The sequence below is a fragment of the Mustela putorius genome, unplaced genomic scaffold, assembly GCF_011764305.1.
Source record: "Mustela putorius furo isolate JIRA1106 unplaced genomic scaffold, ASM1176430v1.1 tig00003974_pilon_pilon_pilon, whole genome shotgun sequence".
Taxonomy (NCBI): domain Eukaryota; kingdom Metazoa; phylum Chordata; class Mammalia; order Carnivora; family Mustelidae; genus Mustela; species Mustela putorius.
The window spans coordinates 14,218,085-14,225,455 of NW_025422117.1; positions in this window are offsets into that span (position 1 = coordinate 14,218,085).

Here is a 7,371-nt window from a genome sequence, read left to right on the forward strand (position 1 = left end):
CAGGGGAAGAGAGTTGCTGCTTCGTTACTTCCACGCAGGAAAACGTCCAGGTCCCTGCTCAGCCCACACTGACACCCAAGGAGCAGCCTCCCCCCCCCCAATACAGCCGAGGAAGGCAGGGTGTTCCAGCTCCACGCACGGTAACACTGACGTGGCCTTGTTACCACTGGGTGACAAAAGTCTTGCCTCCCAGTAGGCTTCCTCTGATCCCCAAGTGCAAGCTCCTTCCTTGGCTTTAGCCCAGTGGAGGGTGGAGTGCCTTGTTTCTGCCTGCCCAGTGTTGAAGTCTAGACTCCGTACTTCATCGGTTGAGGTTGGATAAGAACACGGTTTCCTTCCTGTGGTGTTGGCTACAGCACAGCAACTGCTGTCCAAAAGTTTTTTGTCTTGTTAGGTTGCCCCTTTCCTGGTCTCTTGGGTAGAAAGATCAGAGTTTTGCTGGCGCCTTTCTGTGTCTGCTCCCATTGGAAACTCCAGGTTGCTGACATCTTTGGCTCCATGTCTTGATATACAAGGCAAAAGAAAACTCAGGGAACTCACTCGGGTGTTGTTTCCCAGGTCCTGAGGTCCCTAGAAGAAAGGTCTCTCCATCCTTTTTCTTAGGTCTGTTTTATACAATGTTCAGGGTTGTTAGTTGTACTCAGTGGGGGGAACAATGTATGTCTACTCCATCTTCCTAGTAGCACAGGTCCTCAGATAAAATCCTTTCATCAGTCTTACTTTACCTAGAACAAAATCTGGAAAAACTATACCATTGTGACAGGACCATAATTTCCCCTCAAACTCTACGCTTAAGGCTGAAAATATAGCTTTCAAATCAGTTTTTACCAAATATGTGAAAGTTCATCCTAGGTTGAGGGATATCTGCATATTCTTAGGGGTGTGCACTATACTAAAGATGTCAATAATTGTCTTCCCATTTCTCCTTTTCTGAGCAAGAATCTGCTTCAGATGAAAGCAGGTCTGACCCTGCCCTTCCCCAGAGCCCGATGACACCGTGGGTGAGAACCACAAAAGGACGAAGTCCAGGGTGCCTGGAAGAGAGGTGCACGAAGTTGTATCTCCTAAGAGTTTGAGGTTGAGACACAGAGAGACTTCATAAGCTAGTGTCTGTGAAGTTCAAGGTCAGGTCAAGGGCTGAGGCAGGCATTTGGAGATGACTATTATGAGCTAGGCACAAGAAGGACAAACTGAAGAAATCAATCTGTAGAAAGAAAAATACTAATTAAGCAGACACACAGGGAGAAGGAGACAAGAAAGCCATGGCGTGGGTCCCACAGAAGACTTGTGTGAACGTGATTCTGACTTGAGTCCTACTCGCTATTCAGCACCTTGTTCCAGGTCCTTTTGCCTATAAGCTGCATTTCTCACCCTTAGGTTTTCCGGTCACCATATCCCTCTATCCTAATAGCTTTCCTGAGTTTTGCAACTCGAGGGTCTGTGTGTGGAGTTTGGGTGAGTTTGGGCCTTTGGTCCTGATGCTATAACTCTCCACATGGAGCCTGTTTCCTACCACAGCTCCAGAGAGACACTCTGCCACTTAATTACCCCCATAACACAGGTTCCCTTCCTATGCATGTGCCTTCTTCAGGGTTGCATGACCAGATCTCATCTACATGTTTGCCTTCTCTCCTTCCTCTCTTCCTCCTAGCTTTCTGCCGTGTTCCTTTGCTCACTTCCTTCTCTGTTCTTCAACGTAACTGCTGAAATTCAGAAGAACACAATGGGAATACCAAAAAACAAAAGAATCTGCAACGGGCCAACTGTTGCCAACAGGTCATCAAAGGAGACAAGTTAAAGCCAGAAATAACCAAAGCACATTGGGTGGGTGGGGGGGGGTGGTGGTAAGCATTTTCTAAAAAAAAGGTCCAACAGCTACAGAAGTTCAAACAAGATAGATACCAGCTCAGATTTCTTTTTGCTACATCATGCAACTGCCCGCAAGGACATGATAGAACATGTCTGGCATCAATAACCAACTGAAAATAGGCACTGTGGAAGATACTTTTGGGAGTCCTCAATCCAAATGATGGTACAAAAATCATACAACCAAGAAAATAGTTAACTTGTTGGAGGGAACAATAGCTTATTTTTAAGAGGATAAATCTAATATTTTCTGAGCCTTCTCTGTACAATCCCAGTGATACCTGTTCAATCTGGCAAAAAGAAAAATCCTCTTTTTTTTACACTGAATATTCCACAGTTGATTTATTCATTCACCTACTGAAGCACATCTTGGTCACTTTCAAGTTTTAGCAATTATGAATAAGCTGCTATAAACATCTGTTTGCAGGTTTTGGTGTGGACATGAGTTTCCAGCTCCTTTAGATAAATACCAAGGAATGTCATTACTGGATTCTGGAGTAAGAGGATGTTTAGCTTAGTAAGAAACTGCCAAACCGTCTTCCAAGGTGACTGTACCATTCTGCTTTCTAACCAGCAATGAATGAGAATTTCTGGTGTTCCACAGCCCTATCAGAATTTGGTGGTGTCAGTGTTTCAGATTTTGACCACGCTAATAGGTCTATAGTGGTATTTCATTGTGGTTTTAATTTGAATTTCCCTGGATGACACAGGATGTGGAATAATTTTCCATATGCTTATTTGCCATCTGTATTATTCTTCTTTGGTAAGATGTCAATCTCTCTTTGGCCTTTTGTTTATTTATTTAGCCTTTTTTAAAAAATTCAGGTTGTTTGCTTTCTTATTGTTGAATTTTAAGAGTTCCTTATATATTCTGAATTGTAGTCCTTTATCAGGTATGTCTCTTATAAATATGTTATCCCATTCTGTGAACTTGTCTTCTCATTCTCTGGTCTTTCACAGAGAAGAAGTTTTTAGTTTTCATGAAGTTCAGCTCATCAATTATTCCTTTCATGGACTTGGTGTTGTATCTTGGAACAGTCATTATGATACCCGAGGTTATCCAAGTTTTCTTCCGCATTACCTTTTAAGATTTTTATAGTTTTGCATTTTACTTTTAGGTCTATCACCCATTTTGAGTTACTTCTTGTGAAGAGTGTAAGGTCTTCGTCTAGAATTTTTTTTTCTTTTTTTTGCATGTGGATGGCTGGTTGTTCCAACACCACTTGTTGAAAAGACTACCTTTGCTCCTCTGTCCAGAGATCAGTTGATAGTATTTATTTAGGTCTATTTCTGGGCTCTCGATTCTGTTCCATTGATCTATTGGTCTCTTCTTTCACCAAGACCACACAGATTTTGATTTGATTTCTGTAGCTTTGTAGTAAATCATGAAGTCAGGTCAGGTCAGTTCTCCAACTTTGGTCTTCTCCTTCAATACTGTATTGGCTATTCTGGCTCTTTTGCCTCTCCTTATAAACTTTAGAATCAGACTGTTGACATCCACAAAATAACTTGCTGGGATTTTTATTGGGATTGCATTAAATCTATAGATCAAATTGGAAAGAACTGACATCTTAACAATATTGAGTCTTCCTGTCTATGAAAATACCCTATCTCTTCATTTGTTTAGTTCTTGAATTTTATTCACCAGGTTTATAATTTTCTTCATAGATCCTGTTCATATTTTGTTCAATTTATACTTATTTCATTTTGGAGAGGTGTTAATGTGCATAGTATTGTGTTTTTAATTTCAAATTCCACTTGTTCAATGCTGATATGAGAAAGCAATTTTTTTTATTAACCTTTATCCTTTTATTAACCTTGTGTCCCTTTAATAACCTGTATCCTTTAACCTTGCTATAATTTCTTATCAGTTCCAGGAATTTCTTTGTTCATTCATCTCCACTGTGGAAAAAAAGGCAGTTTTATTTCTTCCTTCCCTATGTATATACCTTTTATTTCCTTTTCTTGCATGACTACATTAGCATGGACTTTGTTGAAAAGAGGTGGTGAAAGGGGAAATCCTTGCTTTGTACCTGGTCTTTGTGGGAAAATTTGGAGTTTTCACCATTAAGGATGATGTTAGCTCTAGGTTTTTGGAAACTATCAAGTTGAGGAATTTCCCCTCTATTTCTAATCTACTCTGAGTGTTATCATGAATGGATGATGAATTTTGCCAAATGTTTTGTCTTCATCTATTGATATATTTATGTGATTCTTCATTTTTAAGTTGTTGATGTAATGGATTACATTAAGTGATATTTGAATTTTACGCACTGTTGGAATTGATTTGCTAATATTTTGTTGAGGATATTAATGCCTATGGTCACAGAAGATACTGGCCTGTGGTTTTCTTTTCTTACAATGTCTTTGGTATTAGGGTAATGCTGGCCTCATAAAATGAGTTGGGAAGTATTCCTTTGGTTTCTATCTTCTGAGAGAAATTATAGAGAATTGGTACAACTTCTTCTTTAAATGTTTGGTAGAACACACCTGGCTTCGTGCTTTCTGTTTTGGGAAGTTATTAGTTACTGATTTATTTAATACATATGGGCCTAGTCATATCATCTATTCATTCTTGTGAGTTTTGGCGAATTGTGTTTTTTAAGGAATTGGTCTATTTTATGTAGGTCATCAAATTTGAGGATACAGGGCTATTCATTGTATTACTTTATTATCTTTCTAATGTCCTTGGGGTTTTTTTTTTAAAGATTTTATTTATTTACTAGAGAGACGGAGATCACAAGCAGGCAGAGAAGCAGGCAGAGAGAGAGGAGGAAGCAGGCTCCCTGCTGAGCAGAGAACCTGATGCAGGGCTCCATCCCAGGACTCGGGGATCATGATCTGAGCCGAAGGCAGAGGCTTTAACCCACTGAGCCACCCAGACGCCCCTGTCCTTGGGATTTTTAATAATGCCTCTCTTTCTTTTCTGATATTAGTAATTTGTGTCCTCTTTTTTTCTTAGCCTGGCTATACGCTTATCAATTTTGTTAATCTTTCCAAAGAACTAGCTTTTGGTTTTATTGATTCTCTGAATTGATTTCCTTTTCCCAGTATCATTGATTTCTGCTTTAATTCTTATTATCTCTTCCATGTACTTTGGGTTTAATTCACTCTTATTTTTCAGTTTCATAAGCTAGAAACTTAAAATTATTGATTTTAGCTCTTTCTTCTTTTCTAATATGTGTATTGTCATAAATTTCCCTCACTATAAGTGTGGTAAGTTGTGCTTTCATTTTCATTTAGTTCTAAATACTTAAAATTTTCTCTTGAGATTTTTTATTTGACCTATATGTTTAGAAGTGTGTTATTTAAATCTTCCCACTTGGGGACTTTCCACTTATCTTTCTGTTACTCATATCTATTTAGTTCCACTGTGATCTGAGAGCAGACATAGTGTGATTTCTATTCTTTTAAATTGTTAAAGTGTACCCTGTGGCCCAGAAAGTGGTCTGTTTTGGTGAATGGTCCATGTGAGCTTGAGAATAATGTGTGTTCTGTTGTTGAAGTAGTCCTATAGAAGTCAATTATATGCCATTGATCATTGGTGTTGAGTTCAGTATGCCCTTACTGATTTTGTCTGCTGCATCTGTCCAAAACCCTCCTCTAAAAAGACTTCTTAAAAAGAACACTTGTTATGATGTGCACTGGGTGTTATATAAGGGATGAATCACTAAATTCTACTCCAGAAACCAATATTACACCATATGTTAACTACCTAGAATTTAAGTGAAAATTTGAGAATAAAATAAAATAGGCAGCAAATAAAAAAGGCAGCAAATGAATAAATGACTTCAAATATAAGAATTCAGATAGTCTTGCACTTAAGTCTTGAATATCGAAGATGGCTAATGAGCCATCTATTCAACAGCTAGTCTCATGGGACGTATGTTGTTTCTGATGATCCCAGTAAAGCATTTCTCCTTCCCACCTTAAATATGTAAGCTATAAAACAAAAAAGTGGCACGTGGAGAAATTAAAATATTAACTTTAGGGATACCTGGGTAGCTCAGTTGGTTAAGCATCTGCCTTCGGCTTAGGTCATGACCCCAGGGTCCTGGGATCGCATTCTGCATTGAGCTCCTTGCTCAGTGGGGAGCCTGCTTTTTCCTCTGCCTGCTGCTCTCCCTGTCTCTGGTAAATAAATAAATAATATTTTTAAAAATAAAATAAATTATTCATTTTATTTTATGTCACATAGATTTAATATCTATGCTGATAAAAGTTATCTCCTCTGAGAGCTGCCTCCTGGAATATAGAGAAAAAGGTACATTGTCTCAGATGTTGTACCTGAGATACAATGTATCTGGGATCAGCTCACCTTTAGATGAAACCGTAAGTTCTACTGACATCACAGAAGACAAGGCCATCCCAGTAAAAAATCTATGTGGAATATCTATGCTGATAAAACTAGATTTGAGGGCATAGTTTAGTTAAATGAACTCAAGAATTAGGCAGATATACACTACCCAGCTCGTGTTAGACTTCCTCCCTCGCACAGGGGCAGAGCAGACCTTGCCCTGAAGAACAGAGCACAACTGGAACTCCTGTGAGCTGCTAGCTCCCCAGAGGAAGAAGAGAGTCTGAGCAGAACATACCTAAGTATTTACATTTGAAATTTACCCATCAAATAAATTACTCCCCAGAGGAAAAGCTAATAAAGAGGGAGGTCAGGAGTTACACTAATTACATTTCGTCCACATGGAAGAAACATCAAAGGTGGTGGGGGAATGTCCCCCCATCTTCCAACAGTACAGTACACCTTTTAAAAAAATTTAAAGATTAAAAAACCTCTAGTTCACAAATTGTAAAATATTAGCATTCCTAGAAACATTTTTCCTAGAATCTGAGGACCCAGAAGTTTGCCAGATGTAAACAAATGACTGAAGTTAACACAGAGAATGGAGCTCACATTACAAGTAATTTCTCTTTCAGAATTTTTTATATTTGGCCTTTTCCCTTGACTTCAGACAACGATAAACTAGGTTTGTGTTAGCAAAGAAATGGTAAAGGGGGAGGAGGGGAAAAGGGAGAAAGGGTAGGAGGTAAGGGAGGCAGAAACAAAGAGGAGAGGGGGGAAGAAATAATCACTATGAACAAATAGGTGTACAGAGTCCCGGATCTTTTTTCCTACATTTCTTCTGTGTTCTGCTACACAGAGTTGAGCAATCAATGTCAGAATCTGGAAACTGAAGTCTTATTTCTATAGGAATTATTACATATCCTTTTAACTCTTCTCTGAGAAAATTATTTTTTTCTGGGGAATAGTTTGGAGTGAGAAAATCTGTATTTCTGACTAACATTAAGGGGATGGGCAAAGCAATGCTCAAAGCTCTAATCACTGCAAACACATTTTTAGGGAAGTGTCTGTGCAAGCTTCGCTGGTATGGACGCCAATGAACCTCTGAGTCATTCGTTTTGTACTACACTGAGGGCTGAACTCAGGGCAGGTGAGAGACAGTGAGTGTTTGGGGGCCCGTTAAGCATTAGGGTCTCTACCTAGAAACC